The 21,042-nt window shown below is 46.8% G+C and overlaps 1 protein-coding gene across 1 annotated transcript in view; it reads right to left on the bottom strand.

Annotated features, from left to right (window-relative positions):
• The window catches only part of LOC120836731 (aldehyde dehydrogenase family 16 member A1-like), a 63,999-nt gene that overhangs the window by 20,778 nt on the left and 22,179 nt on the right, over positions 1–21,042 (bottom strand). The gene's annotated exons all lie outside the window — the stretch shown is intronic.

Genomic DNA, 21,042 nt, shown 5'->3' with positions numbered 1-21,042 from the left:
TGACGATTTAAATTAAACCTTTCCCCCAAGAAATTATTTCGAAAACATATTTTCATTTACCATTTCTCTGCCCTTTATCTGCAGCGCATTATTTCGTACCACAGTACCACAGTGATACAATTCACCCCGATGGAAAATCTCGTGCATCCTTATTCATAAAAAAATCAATCTGTCAAAAAGAAATACCTTTGAAAGACTTCAACTCTACATATGACGAACACGTCGCGGCAATCATACGAATAGCCAAGCAGGAAGTTACTGTCATATCCACCTATGTTCGACCAAATACACCTTGGAATCCTAACGCAATCCGGAAAATTCGTGCACGCTGTTCCGGACCCATCATCTGGTGTGGCGACTTCAACGCAAACCATCCAGCATGGGGAAGCGACAGCACTACGCGACGAGGCACCATACTTTTGGACATCATCGCTGATTTGAACCTCCGCTGCATAAACACCGGAGACCCTACACTAGTACGGCCCAACCTTGAAAAAGCAAGCGTCCTAGACCTCACTTTGGTATCGCCTGAAATAGAGCCCAGGCAGCACAAAACGTCGTGGAAACGTCGAGAAAAAGTCCCGGACGTCCGTGACGTCCCGCGTGACTTCGATCACGTTTTTTCGACGTTGAGGTGACGTCCTTATATAACGTTCCATTAGAGTCCAATCAGTGACGTTGTGACAACGTTGTATTTCAACTCAAACGTCGTCAACGTTCCCACGACGTCGATGCACGACGTTCTCACAACGTCCAACGCTCACGTTTCTTTGACGTTGAACTGAAGTTCATAAATGACGTCCCATTATCGTTCAGTCAGTGACGTGCTGGCGACGTCACGTTTCAACTTTAACGTCGTCATCGTCGCCACGACGTCAAGACAAGACGTTTTAGCAACGTCGAACACTCACGTGTCTTCAAACTTAAAATAAAGTCCAGGATGACGTAACATTATTGCCCCGTCAGTGACGTTTCAGCGACGTCGCGTTCACATCTAAATGTCGTAAACATTATACAAGACATGCTGGCAACGTCGACCACTCACGTTTTGCTCGACATTTTTAGATTTTCCAGCTCAATCTCCAGCAGCAGAATCACTTTGGTCAAGGTGATAATGCTCAAGAGCCGCAAACAAAACTTAATTTTTGAGAGGTTGAGAAGTTTAATTATTGATACATTAATTTGCGTATTTCAAAATGCTATTAATTGCACATCGATGACGCTAAAGAGGGCATTTACAACACTCAATGTACACGGAAGAAAAAAAATAATATGAAAACATGTTGGGAATATCATTCCTTTTAGATGTGCTTGTTATAATTTTGGTTTGTTTAAAAGATTGTTACGGTTTTAATTTGCGAAGCCCATGGCGTCTAGAACGGATCGAATTGTACCATTCTTGCATTTTGCACGGGCGTTGTCGTCTTCCATGGGTCCTGGGCCCTGGCACGCACCTCAGGGGCGCCGCTACACTATCCCCTCTCCAGGTTATTTCAGGCCTGCATCCTTTCCTAGGGGCATCCATACTGCTCCGCGACCACCCGAGATTCTTTGAAGGTTCGTCAATTTCTCTTCGTATTTTGTAACCCATGCTCACCTGCGCACAACCAAAAAATTCTCATCAACATCACAGTTCATCCATAACACCAACTTCCACCGCCTTAGCGCTTTCGGTAGATCGGGACGCAAAGTCTTGTCACGTGACTGTCAGTACAGATCTGGCTTTCGTTGCCACTGGTGACGTACCCAAACGAAAATCGCATGCCAGCCCACACTATATCAGAGCAGAACTTCACTGCACACTTGCGCATTTTTGGAATTGACTAAAAAAAAAAGAAAATGCCCGGCAATGACGAAATCCGGTAGATACTGTCAACGGTTTGTGGAATTTGACATTCATGATGCCAACCCCTGAATTGCCCAGATGACGGTCCAAAAAGCGTTCAAGCCCAGTCCGCACTTACGTGCCAAAAAACACAAAAAAAGAAAGAAAAACAAAAAAAACCAGCCGGCACGGCGCGAGAGAGAGGGGGAAAGGCAGGCAGAGGAGATGCCAGTGGCATCTGCATAGAGCCTCATGCGATGCGTCGGGAAACTCGGCAAGAAGAGGGCGAGAGAGAAAAGTGGGGGAAGATAGCGACGACGAACAATTGACAAGCCTAAGTTCCGGGTGTACGTATTTTCTCAGTCGTTACCAAAATATTTCACTGAATGTTCTGTTCTTCGAATCGGCCCAGAGAGAACAGCTCTGGGACCCGGTCCAGCTTTTTCCGAAAGCCAGTCACTAGCACCGGCCGTCACGTCTACGGGTCTCCGAGGCAGGGTGCTATGTCGCCGTGATTTTTTTTTTCGAGTCTGCATACAGTATAAGTGCTGCGATTGGATGAGTCGTTCAAGACGCCCCCATGAAGAAGTCGGTGATCGCCAAAAACGCCGTCGTATTCAGTCACGGCTCGAGGACCTTTTTCAAGGCCATAACGCTACATACGTTGAATCGTACTACTGCTCGGATCAAGGTGCCTGTGAGGATATGAAGGACGTATCCAAGAAAAGAAGTGGCAGTGCACATAACGGCGCGTCAAGTCCAGTCTCCGATCAAGACCCTTCAGACGCCGTCGACGATCCCAATCAAGAACGCCCACCGGACGGGATCCCCCTTCTGAAACCGTTCCCGTGCACGCAGCGAGAGTACCAGCTACGCGCAATGGGACGGCTAAAGCACGCGCGACAGCGCATTAATCAGAAGCAGAACGAGGTAAGCGGTGGAATATTCAGCGCCGCGTGACATCGTCTCTTGCTCATTTATTTACGTGAATTCGTTTGTTCTTTTATATCTTTGAGGCTGGCACATCCAGGGACGTCTTTTGGACGCGCTCCGTATTGCATCTCGTGTCTGAACATGCTCAAATAAACAGTTCGTACCAAACCTGTGTTTTAGTTACTTCCTTTGTACTTGCATTGCATGATAGAAACTTGCCTTCGCAATAATACTGAAAAGTAATTTTATTTTGGAGGGGGGGGGGGGGGGGCACAACATTTTCGCACGACGGCTAGGAAACGTAATTTGGAAAGGTTTCTCGACGTTCTGTGAACGTCGTTGGTAGTCCGGATGTCGTAAACACACGTATCATAAACGTCGAGGGAGGACGCAACGGCCCACTGAGACGTGCATGTGACGTGCCACAAACGTCATTTGGAACGTCCCCTCGACCTTCTGTGCACCTTTTCTCGCGGACATTTAAAGGTTTCATCGACGTCGAAGGAAGGTAACGTCCGGACCTTCGACGTTTTACGACGTCACGTTACAGACGTCTTCGACGTTCTCTCGACGTTTTCTTCACGTTTATGTGCTGCTTGGGAGATAGTCTGGAGTCTCGAGCCCGACACATGGGGCTCAGATCATATTCCAATTCACCTCACTCCCCGCTGCGGCCTCGCACCAAAACATCATGTACGTACAGTAACGAATTGGGATATGTATCGACAAATACTAGCAAAACTCTTTAAAAGCACTGGCACGGGTAGCATCCCACTGGAAGATGCAATATGTGTAGCTATCTCTAAAGCCACCAAAACAGTCACCCTACCCGCGAACAACCCAGTTCCTGACCTTATATATCTCGAAATCCGCGCTGCCTCTCGACGAGCTCAGCGAATTGCGAGACGCACAAATGCCCCCGCCGACTGGACAAAATCAAGGCGAATAGACGCAAAACTACGTCGTCATACGAGACGCCTAGGCAGACAACAATGGCAACTTCGAAGCGAATCGCTTAAAACTGATTCGGGGTCGAGGCTACCTTGGACCACTGTGAGATGCTTACTTGAGCCTGTATCTCAAGCATATCCTTTAGCTGAGATAGCGATAAAAGACAACCTTACTATGGCTAAATTCGCAGAAAAATTCGCTGACGAATTCTCAAGGCCTGTATCTCCACCGCAAGGAAAACCTCCAGCGCCGAAGGCTCCAGTCCCATATTTCACCCTAGCCACTATAAACGACGACTTCACAAACCCAGAGCTAGACTATGCCCTGACTCGCTGTCGCCGCAAGGGTGCCCCAGGAGCCGACGGCATTACAAACCAAGCCCTCAAAAACATTGACGCTACGGATAGACCCCTTCTTCTAGAGTACCTCAACGTGATTTGGCGATCCGGCGAACTTCCTTCCTCCTGGCTACATTCTACTGTAGTAGCCGTCCCAAAATCAGGCAAGTCGAAAGCCATCATAACATCTTACCGTCCAATCTCCTTAACCTCCTGTGTCTGCAAGCTTTTAGAGCGGATGATCCACCGACGGCTCAGCTGGCAACTTGAAGACGCACAAGCGCTACCACCACAGCTATCAGGGTTTCGCGCGGGCTGCTCAACAGCGGACTCGATTGGAAATCTGACATCATCACTAGAGCAAGCCAAGGCACAAAAACACGTTCTTCATGCTGTCTTTCTAGACATTCACCGAGCATTTGATGCACTTCCACACAACGTGATTATGGAGCGCCTTCGTCATATCGGTGTCAGAGGGAGAACGTACAAGTTTATTGCGTCGTTTTTACAACGAAGAACCTTCCATGTAAAAATAGCTGGGCATACAAGTTCGCCCCGCGACTCTTCCCAGGGAGTACCACAGGGAAGCGTCTTAAGTCACTTGCTATTTAACATCGTGATGGCCGGCCTACCTTCTGCGCTTCCTAAAGGTGACACAATCGCAGTCAACTGCGCTATCTATGCAGACGATGTTGCTGGTGTACGGGGCCAACGCGCATCTCGACTACAATACAAGCCAAACTCCAACAGTCCTTGAACACAACAGCAGCATTTCTCTACCACGCGGGTCTCACGCTGTCAGTAACAAAGACATCGGCGTTGAGTTATCGGCCAAGAGCTAGACTTAAAGGAAAATTCAGCTCGCTACGCGTAGATGGCAAACGGATTCGCAGAAGCACTGAGGTGCGATATCTTGGTGCAATCATTGACGACCGAGGAAATTGGCGCCCAGCCGTCAAACATACACTAAATGAGGCCCGCAAATTACTTGGCGCTATCCGAAGAATAGGAGGCCGCAACTGGGGTGCCAGTCAACAAGTCATGCTTACGCTGTATCGCGGCCTTATCGTCAACCGAATATTATATTCCCTCCCCCTGCTGGAGATTCTGGATTCTCAATGGAAAACTCTCGAGACATTTCACCGCAACGCACTCAGGATTTGTCTCGGACTACCACGCTCGTCACATAACGTCTCCACTATAGTCGAGGCAGATGACTCACCACTAAAAACACAATCACAAGAGAGAACACTACTTCACGCAGCCAGACTGCTCAGAGTATACCATCATACAAGACACTCATTGACAGCATACTACTACGCCATCACTCCTACCTCGGTAAGACCATGAAACGCCTCATTGACCACGTCGGCTACCCAGAGAACGTCCCTCCCCTCCCCCCTCCACACCGGCAGAACGATCACCTCCACATAACAACAGAGATCATGGACCTCCCACGATGAGGCCACGTCGCCGATATCGTGGCACGCGACATCGCAAATGACGTCATCCAGTCCTATTGCAACATGAAGCACATATATACCGATGGAAGCAGGAAAGACTTATCCACCACAGCTGCTTACATCATACCAGAATCTAATCAATCTTCTACAGCCAAATTGAGCTACTGTACCGACACGACCACAGCAGAACTTGCTGCGATATGGCTCGCGCTCTCCGAGTTAGTAACACTTTCGGAAAATGAAAAAGTGGCTATTTTCACGGACTCGAAAGGAGCCTTACGACAGCTCCAAAACTTGAGAAGGGGAACTCCTTTGGCAAGATCCATTGTTCAACTCGTACACCACATGGCTAAAGAAGGATCAATCATCTACTTTCAGTGGATCCCTTCGCATGTGGGTATACATGGAAATGAAAGAGCAGATGCCCTTGCAAATGAAGCCCACAATAATGTATCCCAAGTAATAGAAATACATCCATACAACAACTATCGAATCATAATCCATAATGAAGCACAAACTAATCACCCCCACCCAGGAACGGCTTCTGGACTACCTCCTCCAACCATTCCTAAAAACAAATTCCCGAGACCGCAACAATCGTTGCTACATAGACTACGAGTCAACTGTGCAAACACCTACTCTCGTCTACATCTCATGAGACAAGCGTCTAGCCCAAACTGTCCCGCATGTGATGAAAGAGAAGATCTGGACCACATCTTTTGGACATGCCCACAAAACGCCAATTCAAGAAACGTCCTGAAAAAATCTATTGCGAACGGCAGTAACCAGGGTACCCGAAGTCTTCTTTTCCCGCAGGACCACAAGCACTAAGGGTGCAAACATTCAAAGTCATCCTTCTTTTCCTCCAAGAGACTGGCCTCTCAACACGCCTCTAGGCTGTACTGACGGGCGTCAGCCATCCTCCTCCTCTTAACCACTCTTGGTTTCCCTTTCCCCAAGCAGAACGAGAAAGCTGACCCCGCTATTGGGAGACTAACCTCTCGTTCCGCATTACCCCCTTTTCCTTTGCTCAATAAACTCACTCGCTCACTCATTATTTCGTTGTAATAAAATCGAAGAATCATCGAGCAAGGAAGATTTACATCTAAGATGACCAGAAAAAGGTATCCTCCGAGAAAATTTATACTTTTTTCTTTTACTTGCACTTTGTTCGTCAACCACTACATGATCCCACCGCGAGCGTGAGGTTTATTTCAGAATAAAAACAACAAAGCCAGCGGCTTAAAGGGATGCTGAACCGAAATCTGGATTCCACAAAACACGGCGGCAAAAGCGTGCAACGGGATGCTACAAACACCAAAACAGCACTCATACAGCGATATCTCGAACGCTGAATAAACATACTTGTCTTAAAAAAAAAAAAAAAAAAAAAAAAAGGGAGGCGCGTTGGACAGATATGTTTACGCCTTGTTTCTCCGAGAAGGAGAGGGAACGGCTTCGCGTCTTCTCTCCGCCTTGAGGGCGCGAAGCGAAGCGGAGGAGGAAACGAGATATCTTGACGTCACGCGCCTCGTCGGCCTCGTTCAATCTCGACCTCTTTCTCCGAAAATACGGCCGTCCATTCGAGATATCGCCTTACGAGTAGTGCTGCAGGGATTGCAGCGTCCCGCCTACACCTACTGCATTGTTTTCTGAAATCCAAATTTCGGTTCGCCATCCCTTCAGGGGTCCTGCAATCATATTTGAGCGCCTACCTTTTTCTGTTCTTTTTTTCTTTTTTTCGGTTTGGGCAAGACAGCGGGCACGGAAAGAGTAACTAAATATCAGTGCGTCATATTTTAACTGGACGGCACTAAAACCTCCTCCACCTACGGGGGCGACCCGCGGTGCCGAAAACGCGTTTTTGGTCATGGTTTTATTACTGGTCACAGCCGCTAAAAGCTTTTTTTTTTTAGTCGAAATACAAAATTTAAGTGGCGCTAACCGTTTCAATTATTTATTAAAGTAGGTTTTGTTCAGTATTTTAGATCAGAAAAGAAACAAGTGCAGCTTATAAAGTACGGAAACAAGAAAGGACCCGTCGAACTCGACATACCCGCCGCCAAGCGGTGGAAAAGGCGGCGCATACTAGAAAGGGGTAGTGGGATCAGGCACCAACGAGCGGCGAGCGCAGAAAGGTCCCGGTTGTGCGTGGCAGCGATACGGTCGTATGGGCTCGAGGATTCGACCGGTTGCGAGCGTTCCGAAGGCCTTCGGCGACCAGGTTTCGTTTGCGGTTTGGCCGTTTGGCGGTATGGCAGCGCGAAGTGGCTCATGTTCTAAACTGATTTTTCCCTCGTGTTTGCTGTCGTTCGTGGACAATGAAGCGTCATGCCGAATTAGTGTTTAATCGCGCAGCAAATGCAATGCGAGCCGCCCTGGCCGCCCGCTTCATCGAGCCTATGCTTTAGTGGCGCCCTTTCGAGCCGTCGACACGGAGTGCGGCAGCCGTGAGCGCTCGATGAGCACACTACCCCTCCTCTAGTTCACGGCCACTCAAGCCACGACCAAGGACGTCATGAAGGAGGCTATTTTTTGCTTGTTATTGTCATTTTAATTTACTACCTATAACTTTTAAGATAAAGCGAAATTCGAGAAAAGAGAAGTTTCATTAAATTTCTACGTTCAGTGCACACAAATTCGGTGCAAATTAAAAAAAAAAAAAACAGTCGAAATTTGTTGCAGGGCCCCTTTAAAGGAACGTTTCAGCTTAGGTTCGAGCGTGGCCAAAGCTACGAGTGGCCGGGGCCAATCAAACGCCGGCGATAGGACGCGACTTCTGCACTTCGTATATCAGTCCGTGCGGAACTTGCGCAGAGGCGCAGAGGAGATATTGCGTCTACTACAGCAGTATCGACGGCATCGTCTGCTACATAATTAAAAAATTCCATTTCGCGTCTTGGAGTAAAACTCTGGTTCAATGGGGTGGCTGCTGGGTTTCGCGGAGGGCCGTCGCACTGCCGGCAAAGGAAGACTGGGGCTGGAACACGGAAGTCGGTAACTTTCGGTGCCCAGACGGGTCTTCCATTCCGACGCGGTGTCGGTGGAACGCCGTGCAAACGCGTACTCCAGTGCGACCGGAGGGACGCGGTATGCTTTCGTTGTTGGTATGCGTTTGCGGGGAAAGCGCCCTGGCTTTGTTCAAAATCGGAGACAGTGCGGCGGCAGTCTGCCCAGAAAGCTCGCTCAACCCGCTTTTCCCGTGGGCTCCGGACGCCATGCTTTTGCCTCTGACCGCCGCCTCGACACCCGATGTTGACCCGTTTCTCATCGAAGAAAGTTTCCCACCGTCGGCGGATAAATTTTTGGTCGATTTCCCGACGTCTGTTAGCTCCGATGTTCGTTGAACAACTTCGCAGTACGACGCGGTTTGAGACTCCTGACGAAGTACACATTCGTCACGATCTCGCGCCCGACACCCCAACGTGCCTTTCTTCTTATCTTGCGTTGTCGGTGGAATTAGGAAAACAGAAAACCTAATGGACGTCGAGCAACTTGGCCAGGAAAGCGTCGAACTTGAAGCCCACGATACGCCGTTGAGAACACGAAATCACACGAAAAACACCCGGAAAAAACGATGAATGAATGGATGGATGGATGGATGGATGAATATTGGCTGTTCCCTTTGTAACAGGCGGCAGCTTGCACCGCCTACCCTTGTTTATATCAATTTAAAAATTTTGCACTAAATTTTGCCCCCTTGTTAATAAGCATAAATATTGAATTTCGTGCCATATCACACTTGTCTAGACCTTTTCCACCAATCTTCTAACCTCCCCTCTGTTATCGTAATAATCTTTTCGTCCATTCCACCATCTCCATCCACCAGACCCGGTACTCCTGCAAAATTTGTCCCCTCCAGTTAAATGGGATCACTAATCAGTGGGCGGGATTAGTGCCACTAAATAAGCTACGCTTCAGAATAACAGCACTTGCCGATATTGTGGCTTAAAATTATGGTTGCCAGTTATCTGAAGCTTTCTCTGAAATCACAGGAAACACTTTTCCGTCCTCCAGAAATGTCTAAACAGTTTGCGAAAGAGCAAAGCAATATTACATCAGCTTCCTAACACCGAATCTAATGCTGAGGAAGTCGCACTTTAGAATCATGACGATCGGCAGTTGCGTCTGCTCTGCACAAGCAGCAAAATAACGGTGCCCACAACAATGTCGGGGAACAGAGTGCCGATATTGTAAGTGCAGCTCATAGGCAAGCGGCAATCGAGTTTGGCACTACACGTTGTGCCATGTAACAACTGCAAAATTTAAAAAAAAATAAAAAAAATTGGGTAGGCCAGGACGGCCCGGGTCGCGGGGACTGTGGGCGGGCGCATTTAGAAACCACGTGTGAATGTGGCATTTCGGACCGGCGTGAGCGTCTTTGGAATCGTTTTTCGTAAAAGTCCCAACTTCACGTCTCTATGGTTCCTGTGACATCTCGCCTACTCCTAGAGTTCCCCCAAAAAATAAACGTTGCTACTGCTGTGTGAAAGACTGCCGCAGTCGCGAAGGTGACTCAAGCATCTATCTTTACGGGTGTAACCCGAAACAACCCATCCCCTTTTGAACCTGTACCATTTCGACCCATTCCCGAATCGACCTTCCCGTTTAAACCCATCCCGTTTCGACCCATTCTCGAAACGACCTTCCCATTTGAACCCGTCCCATTTCGTCCCATTCCCGAAACGCCCTTCTAATTTGAACCCGTCCGGTTTCAACCGATACTCGAAAGACCCTTTGCGTTTGAACCAGTCCCTTTTCAACCCATTTGTATAAGACCCTGCGCACCGCAACCCCTTCGCGAAAAGTCTAATCGTTCTAACCCTGGTCTGCGCACCTTTTCTGCTTAAGAATATGTGTTCTGAAATATTATTGCATGTTTGCATGTCATTGTTTTCTAAAAATAGGCACCTCGTTGAAGCAAGCTTCGAAGTAATCCACCTAAAGCGTGTTTGCTTTTTTTATTTCAAGATGATCCCCATAACGCACACCCCCGAAACGGCCTATGTACACTCTGCGACACCGTTACTGCAAAGACGACCTTGTCGCTTTTTTTAAGTTTTACTTCGAAATCATATTAGCAAGCATCAATTTTTTTGGCTTAGAGTACTGGCTAAGATGAGTACTTCTAAAGACAGTAACAATTTTTATGGCAGCCTTTTAATTCAATGAGATGAAAAGCTACATTGCCGATCGCTTGTTTGCGCTAGGTTCAATAATGATGTGTTGCGCACACAAGCACAATGGGTAAGCTAAAAATAGCGTCGCCATCGTGACGCTACTTTTAGGGTACCCAAAGTGCTTGCGTACGTTATTCTAAAACGTCATATTAGTGATCTCGATATCTTGGAGAGCGATAAGTCAGACAGGGTGACAGGCATATGATTCCGACTTTATTTTCTTTTACGATTTCAAACACTGGACACTCGGGCAAACAGGAAAATACAGATCAGAAAATGCCTTCGCCTTGTTGAGAAAGTCGAACAGGGAAATAGTGCCATCAGAATGGCGACCCTTCAGTTCTGATAGTTTATGGTCCTTGCTGCCCCACTTGAGCCCCCTGGTCCGCACGGCACATATCTTTGCAAGCTGCTACAAAGATACCCTTGCCAAAGCCTCATCCCGTTTGATCAAATCAATGAAGCTGTAAATGTTCGGGTGAGCCCTCCCTGACGCCGTGTTTGTCTTACGGTGCCAGGTCTCCAAGGTTGTTTCGGGAGAGGGAGAAGTGAGGTCAGCAAGAAAAACAGACATTGGACACTTGAACCTAATCAACTGTTAACGAACAATACAAACGAACCGACCTCACTGATAACAAACAATGGCCGAAGCGGGAAGGTTGTTTCGGGATAGGACGAAGTGGGAAAAGATGAGACGAGAAGGTCGTTTTGAGCCGGGTCGAAACGGGAAGGTACAAACGGGAAGGTTGAAATGGGAATGGGTCGAAACGGGAACCACTCATCTTTACCGCTTCCCTTCGCGATCTTGGGAAGTGACACGGCGACAGAAGTAGATTACTGCAGTGCGACGCATCAAATGAATTTTACATTATTGTTTAAGTGACCGAAAATAGATGTGCAGGCTTGGAAAGTGGTCTGACGAACCCGTTTTGCAGATTACTCGGCAAAATAACATATTTATACAAGTTGTTTCCCGAGTCACTAAGACAGCCACATAGAGAAATGCGGTAAAAAAAATCGGCCGATTGTTGCTTCGCTGCGACGTCGAGAATCAGGCGATCAGGTCTTCAAGCGAAAGGTCCGTCTGCCTGTTCTGGCAGTCGTAATTGTATGCGTGCATAGCCGTCCGGCACGCGTGGTCGGAACCAAAACCTTCCAAACCTGCGAGTTCTCAAATAGTGGATCTTCGTTGCACCAAGTTTTGTTTGTTTCGGCAAACAAATTTAATGCCGAGTATGGTAACAAACGTGACGGCGTGCAGAAAACTGGATGCAAAAGTTGTTTTTAAGAAAAAGCTCACCCGAAGCGTAAATAACCTTCTCACACGTACACTTTGTTGCCAGTCGCCTTTTTCAACCATGAACCAGGCTTGTGTACTGTTCTCTAGCATGCAGAGTGGTTCTAATTACCCAAATTTTATTCTAGTGTGTGGGGGCATCGGGAGAAGAAGAAAATGGCCAAGCGAGGCACGAGCGGGGGCTTAGCCAGCGAGGAAAGACTAAGAGCGTGCAGCACGAGGCTGGGGCTGGGCAGGAACAATAGAGCCGTTTTGGCTGGTCTGGCCCATGGCAATCCCAGGAGCATTCCACCAGCGAGGTTAGGATCAGGACCGGCGGAAATGGCGAGCCCTGGCCATACCGGCCTAGGGCATGACGATGTCGGAGTTGTTCCGCAGCAAGACTCGGACTGTGATAGCCCGGAACAGCCAACCTACGTATACTGGCGTGGGAAGGACGATCTGCAGGCCTAGACACGGACTGACTGCAAGCTTCGAACGATGGGTGACTACTAGGGTCGGCAGGTTTGGCCTGTCGGCTCTCGAAGACGGGTAACCGAGAAGTAGAGTGAACCCATTCGCTGCCTTCTCGTCGTGTTGTGTTACTTCCTGGAAGGCGAGCGAAGCACAGACCAATCGGGCGGCGATTAATATAGTCACCCTACAAGTGGTAGACAACTCAAACTGGTGTCCAAATGAACGTGCACTCTTGAATATGCTCTAAATAGTCCAACCTATTAGGGCTCCCGATGGTCTTAAAAAAATGCATAAAAGAACCAGGTATATGGCGCGCGAGTGGTGCACACGGGGACTGTTGAAGTCTGGGTCGCTGCTGCTAGTCACGGCTCGACGGGCAGGCAGGCCGCTCCATTAACAGACACGCCTCCACTTGTGGCGCTGAATGCAGCACTTTCGTGGCGCCATGCAGCCATTGCCGGCCGGCTATGACAAAATGTTCTATAGTTTCTTCCTCACTATGGCCTACCGTCATACCTCCTGTCATACCTTCTGAGCTGTTCCCAAAGCCTTTCCTGGCTCACATTGTCATATGCCCCCTTTATGTCTAAATATGCTATCCATAATGTCAAAAGATTTGTCGTTGCCATTTCTATACACTGAGTAATGATAAATAGGTAGTCTTCAAGTCTTATGTCCCTTCAGAAAACCATTGGAGAGCTCTCCCAAGATCTGTGTTCTCTCTGCCCATTCCTCTATTTTTGTTTTTATTACGAGGGGCGTTCATAAAGTTTGTATTATCGACACAAGATATTAAAAAAAAAAACGGAACAAAGCAGGCATCAACATGAGCGCGCGTCCCTCTAGTTTTCGCACAGTATAAACATTGCATGCTATAGTAGCTCGGAACGCCGCCAGGGAGTCGAAACAAAAATGGCACCGCCCGTCGGTGCCAAGCAGATGCAGTGAGTAATCCGTTTTTTGTTTTTTTTTCATCTGAAGGGAAGCAATGCCAAGGATATTCATTCCAATCTGGGAGCGTTGTTCGGGGACAACGCCCCAGTTTATGACACTTTGGTTAAATGGCGCAGACGCTTCCAGTGTTGCCAAATAAGAGGAAAGCATTTCAAGGACGGCGACCAAGTGATTGCTGAAGTGGAGCGATTCCTGAACATTCAAAACAGGGAGTTCTATAACAATGGCCTCCGGCATGTGGTGCATCGCTGGAAGAAGTGGGTAACTTTTGGTGGCAAACATGTAGAGAAAGTGTCAACTCCTACTCGAGTTTGATTGCTGAATCTCTATTCCTTCGTGACAATAATACTAACTTTATGAATGACCCTCGTATCTGCACAGTTAGATTGTATAGTACCAAGGTTACTGTTATCGGGCGGTACGACTTGATATCATACCTGCTTCCCTTTCCCTTATATAAATATTAGCCTCATCTTGCTTAGTTTTCAGTCATTTAGTATGTCTTCCCTGCCAATTATTTAATCTATCACCTGTTTTAACTTTATTTTTGCTATTTGTGCCAAGGATCTTTATTAGCCTCATGGGTATACCATCTGGGCCCGTTGCTGTTCCAGCTGTAACCTTTCTTTCTGCTTTGGCCCATTCTCTTATGGTCGCTCTCATTGTTTCACTATTTACCTCCACCTGTACCCTACTGCTATCATCGTTCTCTCCATCATTATGTTCAAGCCCCGAGAAAGCTTTTTTGATTGTCTTCCTAATATATTCTTGTGCTTGTCCCTCCTCCACCCTTATGCCCTCTTGTGTGAAACGCTCCGGCGTCGCGATGCACGTAAAAGTGAACACGCGATTGTCGACCGCTCCGTACTGGTAGCGTTGCAAAGTGGCGGCCGTGGTGGCACGTGTGCTTTGCGAATCGAGCGCAGCAAAGCGCGAGACGGGGCGTGCGAGCAACCCCGGCTGCCACTTCGCCGATGCTGGCCCCATGAAGCGGTCGACGATCGTGTGTTCAGCTTCATGGGGATCACGACTGTATCCTTCCACATCGTCTTATTTTTCTGCAGCTATACTCCGTTTCACCTTATGTTGTACCGCAGCGAAAGCTAGAAGCGTGAACTCATAGCGTTGGCAGCTGTCCTTGGTGCACGAGAGCTTGTGCTGCAAAGATGCACTCTAGAGCAAGGAGCTCGCACTTGTAGCCTTTCCTGCGGTACAACACAAGGTGAAACAGAGTATAGGATTGGGAGAATGTTTTAATTTTCGAGTAGTAGTTTTGAATCGTTTGCTATTCGACGTCCACTTCGAGAGGAACTGCGATATTCATACTTTCTAAGTGGTGATCGCGGTGAGTTAGCCCCGTTGAGCGTGCTTCTTACCAAGCGCCAGTCCACTGCGGAGAGGCAACACCTGCGAAAGGGAGGTCCGCCGGTGTTGCTTGTCCATAGTGCACCGGTGCTCGGAAAGAAGCGTGCTCAACGGGCCTAACCTGCCGCGATCACCACTAAAAGAAGTACAAATATTGCGGTAGCACAATTAGGAGAAAAGCATGTGTTCAGAGCAAAATGATCCACCCGTGCGCCTTGCGTATAAAAAAAAAAATCGGGAACTTTTTTTTTTTTTTTTTTTAATTTCAAAGTTTTAAAAGTCAATTGTGGGTATCAGGCAAGAGTAAATGCTATACTCTCCCTTAAGCTGACACTAGGAGCTCCGCCTTCAGCGCGAGCTCGCTGGCTTCTGCAGTGCTTTGGCTGCACGTGTGAAATGTTCACACTTGTGTTGGCTAGGGCAGAAAGCTCGCGCTAAAGGCGGAGCTTCTGATCTCAGCTTAAAGGACAGATGCAAAAGAAAAAAACAGTTTTTTTTAACAGCCTGGTTGGAAAAAGAAAGTCATAAAACGAATTTACAATGAGAAAGGACAATTTTTAGAGCTATGTTTACGGCGCAATACGGAATCGTATCTTGGTAAAATTAGCGCAAAGACAAGGGAGGCAGAACGTAGAGACAGGATAGGTCGCTACTTACAACTGGCGTTTAATACTAAGCGGGAGGAAGACGGAAGAAGTAGTGACAGTTAAAGGAGAAAGACACACAAATAAAAAGATGAGAAATAGACAGTGAAAGAGGGAGCAGACGAGAAAGAGAAATAACAATAAAAAAGAAAGATGAGGAAAAAAAAGAATGGGGAAGAAAAGTTTTACCAGGATGTTTAGCCAACTAACCTACCAGGTGATTTTAATACGAATTTCTAGTTGGCAGCCGCGGGCGCCGCAGAAAAGTGGCCGCTATTTATTGCGTGACTGGCCGCTATTTCTCACAAGGTGCTTGCGCTTTTTCGAAGCTTTCCATGATCTCTAAAAGTTACTTATTCCTGTTCGAAGTTCAGAAAAAACGAAGATTAATAAGTAACTTTTAGAGCCCAAAGGAAGCTCCCGAAAAAGCGCAAGCAGAAGGGATAGACCTGTGCGCCAGTCAAATGACGGCGGTGTCACCCTGGAGCAGTCGAACTTGCGCGGCAGTGTGGACAATGCGTCGTGCGGTGGCAGCGGCGGGGCCGCGCGACGACGCACAGGTCTGCCACGTGATCCGCGGCGGCTCCCGCGGGCGCCAACTACGAATTCGTCTTGCGCCGTAAATATAGCTCTAATTTTTTTTTTTTTTAAATTTGTTTTATAACATTTTTTTCCCATCTAAGCTGTTTATAAAAAAAAGTTTTTTTTCCCTTTGCATGTGTCCTTTAAAGGGGCCCGCAATCCCATTTAAGTGTCTACCTTTTTTGCGGTTTCCACGTCTCTTGTGGTTCGGGCAACCCAGTGGGCACGGAGAGAGTAACTAAATATCAGTGTGTCATATTTTCACCAAACGATGCGGAAACCGCCTCCTCCTATGGGGGCACCCGTAGTGTGAAACGCGCGCGGCATGTGACGAAAGCGTGATGTCTTTGGTCCTGGTCAGCCGAGGAGAGAGAGCTGCCCCGCTCCCAAGCAGCTCTCTCTCCTTGGCCTCACCTCCTTTCCCCGTCTTGCCCTTCCTCCCCACATTCCTCAGTCGCCACGGCCCGCGGGCGCGGGAAAAGGGGGGACAGAGGACCAAGGACGTCACGAAGGGGATTATTTTTTGCTTGTTTGCGTAATTTTAATATGCCTATAACTTCTTAAATAAAGCGAATTCCCAGAAAAGCGGAAGTTCACTAAGTTACTACATTCAGTGCACTCAGGTTCGATGCAAATTTTAAGAAAAAACAGCAAAATGTCGTTGCAGGGCCCCTTGAAGGGTGAACGGAGTATAGGAAGAGATGCCCTGGCAACCTGCATTCATAATTAGCGATTGCCTCTTTTTTTCAAATTTGAGATTGAAGAAAGAATTTTTGCAAATAGCGAGCTTTATAAACACCCTCAACTAGGTTTAGCTGGGCATCTATATAAGCTTAAATGTATGTCAAATGCATCATATACTTGCCATCCCAATGTAAGCATTAAACTTTTTGAAGCCATAGTTCATAATTATAGTTAGGTAGATTAAAATTAGCTTACCGCATTTACTTGCATAATGAACACGCTTTTTTTCCCGGAAAATTGACACATATTTGTGGGGTGCGTTCATTACGTGGGGCAAAATTTTTTCAGTTAGTCATATTAGGTGCCAAAATGACATGGCAAGGTACTGTGGCATGTCTCCACTGATGGAGGTGCATCCACGGCTGGTAGGGGGCACGCCACAGTAACCATGCTTTATAAATAGCGAACCTTTTTAGGGCGCTTTTGGCGTGCCTTTTGCTGAAAGAAAAGCGCCCTACGAAGCTCACTCGGCACGGAGAGCAATGCGACCATTCTTAGGCGTAACCACTTTCATGATTTCACTGTCCGAAAGCGGACAACAGACGTCGGCGTGTTCGTTGACATCAATGCATCCGATAGGCGAAGAATGTCCAGGGCTGGGCAATTCCTCGACCCAGGCTTCGTCAAGTGTACGCACCGCTCGGTTTCACAGTTGATCACTTCTGCAACTATGCACTTGCAGCCAATACGAGAGCAGCTTGGCTTGGCCTGACTTGGCCTGATCGCTTGGCAGAAAACGAAAATTGCCTCGGTGGGCTTGGTGGCTAGCTAAGTTGGACACAATTTGAGACTCGCGGAGCCGAAAATCGAAGGTGCGTTCATTAAGCGAGGAAAAAAAAAGTCCAAATATTGGTACCCATTGTGGGAGGGTGCATTCATTATGCGAGTGCGTTCATTATGCTAGTAAATACAGTAGGTTACAAACGGACAAGTGGAATATGGGAACAATTTTCGCAAGTTCAGCTGGGTTTTTGTTTAATTAAGCATGGTGCAGTAGTGAAAGGGTCAAGGTGCAGCCCCACCACGCATGCTGTTTTGCTTCCTTTTTGATGGTTTATGCCCTTCTTATGTACAGTCAAACCTCATTATATTGAACATGTATATATAGAATTATTGCTTATATCAAATGGTTCTTGAACTGTCATAAGAATTACGTGCATTTAAAATTTTTTATATAAAACTCGGTCAGTGAAAAAATGAATATATCGAACTCCGTTTGTCTCCGCTCCGGAGACAGGCGGCAGGCTTTCCCGCAACGCATTGGACGATACGATGGGCTTTCCTGCAACAGATCAAAAGATAGCAGTGGCACAGTGGGCGTTTGCGACTTTTAGAAGCGCATGCCTACGTAAAGCTTTACGACTACGGTGCCGGGAGCGCCATGCGGATTCGGCGGCATACGCAGGCGGCTCAGTGCTCAGACTCCGACGAGCTCAGTCAGCTTGTATCGCTCTTTTCGTGTGCAGTCACCTGAGTTGTATCACTCTTTTTGTGCGTTAATAATTAGAAAAGGAAAAAGATATTCGTATATTATGAAGCTTAAGTCACCCGCGAGCTGGCTCCAGAGAAGATGGCTACCGAACCTGGCCCTTCGAACGCCGAGGACCTCGCTTCGCTCCAGACTTCGGGCGAGGCAGTGGCCGCTTTGGTCCTTTTAAGCCGCTAGTGCAGTGCAATAGATGGTGGTGGTATGATGCTGGTGGACTGCTTGGAAACATGCGGTCAACTCCAAGAATTTCATGTAAAAAAGCATGTGGTCAACTCCAAGAAGCAGTCTACGCTGCGGCAGTTTTGTTCGCCGAAATAAATAGTTCGCCTTAACGCTTTACATGAGTAATCATTTTTGCTGCTAGCCTTTTAGTGATTAAACAAACACTGCACTTGGTCACGTTTTTGGTGCGATTTTGAATATAGAATTTTGATCATATCGAGTTATTTTACGGTCTTCGCACTGTTCGATATAACGACGTTTGACTGTATTCTAGTCGTAAAGTTAATTTTAAATTAAACAACTGCTCCTTAACCATACTTTAATGTCACAATATTATGTTTATTCCTAGTTGTTAGTTTATTATTTAACTTTTAAGAGATCACAATGTCTGATACTGAACAATTGTTTTCTCGACTGTCCAAGATAGTTTATGTGAACGGTCTGTTGGATGTAGTGAATTAAAAAGTAAGCAATGAACTGTACAAAATGTAAATTTTTAAATAAAAAATTAATTAAGTTAAAAATTATGTTATTTTCTCGCGCTATAAAAGTAGAATCACGTCAGCTAACGAAAATAACGAGACATTAAATTACGAAGCATCTTTTAAAATTACATTTTACAGAAACTGCATATCAAAAGATTACTCGTGAAGTTCGGTAGTCAATCACAAACTTTGCTCATTCAGTTACGGCAAGTTGCAGTTTTTAGTAATATCAAATACAGATGGCGACACGCGTTCAAGAATAGCTTGATTTGCATTTGTCATCACGTGCCGCTTGGAACGCCTTAGAGAGACAGAAGTGTCAGATGCCTGGATGCCCGCAGTGAGCGAGCCTGAGATGTGAAAACGACAAAGGCCAGGCTGCGAGTGGACCAGAATTGCTTTTGCGCACTTTTCACTGAGCATCCGTATGCCCAAATGTAAGTGACGCCGCGAAAGAGATCCTGGCAATTACGATTCCTCCATGTTAGCAAATTCAATGACATTTTTTTATCAAGTGCAGAAATTATTTTCACAATCACAGTATAAATTGTCGGAAAGGTGAGACTATATTTCGTTTCATAGCTGTCTCATTAATTTAAAACTGGAAATAATAAAAAAAATATATATCGGTGGATCTGAGGCGAAATGCTGGTCTACGGGTCCTCCCTTGGCGGGTTTTAATCCCGTTCGAGGTGCCCGCACTCTGACGAACGCCTATCACTGAGAAGGCGCACTGTAATCGAGATTTCGTTTGCACGACAACAAATTTCCAGATGATCAAAAAATTAACACACTGTTTTTTTGTTTTTTTTTGCTGGGGCTGACAGATGCCCTACGTTGGTTTGACCCCAAGATCTGAGTTTTGATCTGGTCTCGTCCTCCCCCTCACTTTCTTGGCGCACACTCAAATTCATACACAAACTACACAAACTTCACTGTGGTGACAATATTTCGACGTTTCACCGGAAAATTGTGGGCATTTGAACGCAGCAAAAGCTACAAGAGCGAGTTCCGTGTTTTGAACGGGCCTGCCGGGCGGTGGCCATCAGTTCGTCGAACGACGTCTCACCGACAGATTGTTTCGTATACTGCAACGTTTTATCGACAGTTTGCTTCATCGAAAGCTTCCTGCGATTGTGTCATCGACGCACCTTGCGACGTTCCGTCGAAAGTGTCTGTCCATGCACATCGCCTCTGTCGCCGGCATCCAGAGGAACCTTTAGCTGGCCGAACCCTTGGCGGTCCCAGTAAAGACTGGCGCGAGATTATATTAAAGTTTTCTCGAGCAAAGTGAAGGGTTTCCATGCGTAGCGGGGAGTGTTGACAGGCCCAGGATTAGGGCTTGTGAATTCGTTTTTGCCCCATCGGAGCCGCCCGAGTGAGTTCGCTTCAGTTCCAGTAAACCAAACGAAGCCAGTAATTCAATCCAATACATGTAGCAAAAATGAATACGTTGTCAACGAAATGTCGCAGTTGCATGTGTTTACAAAACAAGTTTCCACGAAACATCCCAGTGTCGATGAAATATGTCAATGAAACTTGTGTCCATGAAAACTTGTCGACAAACCGTGTTTCAACGAAACAATATGGACCCCTGACAAGCGTACGCGTTTGTGCAGTTAAAGAGTTTTTCAAGGCAGCATGCTTGTGCATGTGTAGTTTCCACTTCGCTCGCACTTGTGGTGAAACAGAGCTTGCCTTCTGCATATGCGCAGTGCCAACTACTTTTCACGTGACCACACGCTTGTTTATCAATATTAAGTTTGATTTATAGTTTACACAATGATTCAGGTGTAGAAAAATCTAAAGTACTTTTCACGTGTGCCAGAATCAACATAGAATGTTCACATGTGGCCGCTTGCGTTGATAAACATTGTTTTCTGTCAAGAATTGTGACGGTGTAAAATCACACGCCGAATGTTTGCTGTCAGCATGCGCTTTGTGGCAAGCCCTTGAAGGAGAAGATTATCAGCCATCAGCAGGAGTTTTTTTTAGCAACCCAGAGTTAGAATGCTTCCACTTGTTCTATTGCTAACAATCCGGAGACAGCTTACACCTTGCCCGAATGTAATAAAATACAATGAAAATGCCAACATTACAGCCTGAGCAATATG

The sequence above is a fragment of the Ixodes scapularis genome, unplaced genomic scaffold (assembly GCF_016920785.2).
Source record: "Ixodes scapularis isolate PalLabHiFi unplaced genomic scaffold, ASM1692078v2 PGA_scaffold4__175_contigs__length_147842914, whole genome shotgun sequence".
NCBI lineage: Eukaryota > Metazoa > Arthropoda > Arachnida > Ixodida > Ixodidae > Ixodes > Ixodes scapularis.
The sequence above is the reverse complement of the archived record's forward strand: the minus strand, read 5'-3'. Positions and strand labels throughout refer to the sequence as shown.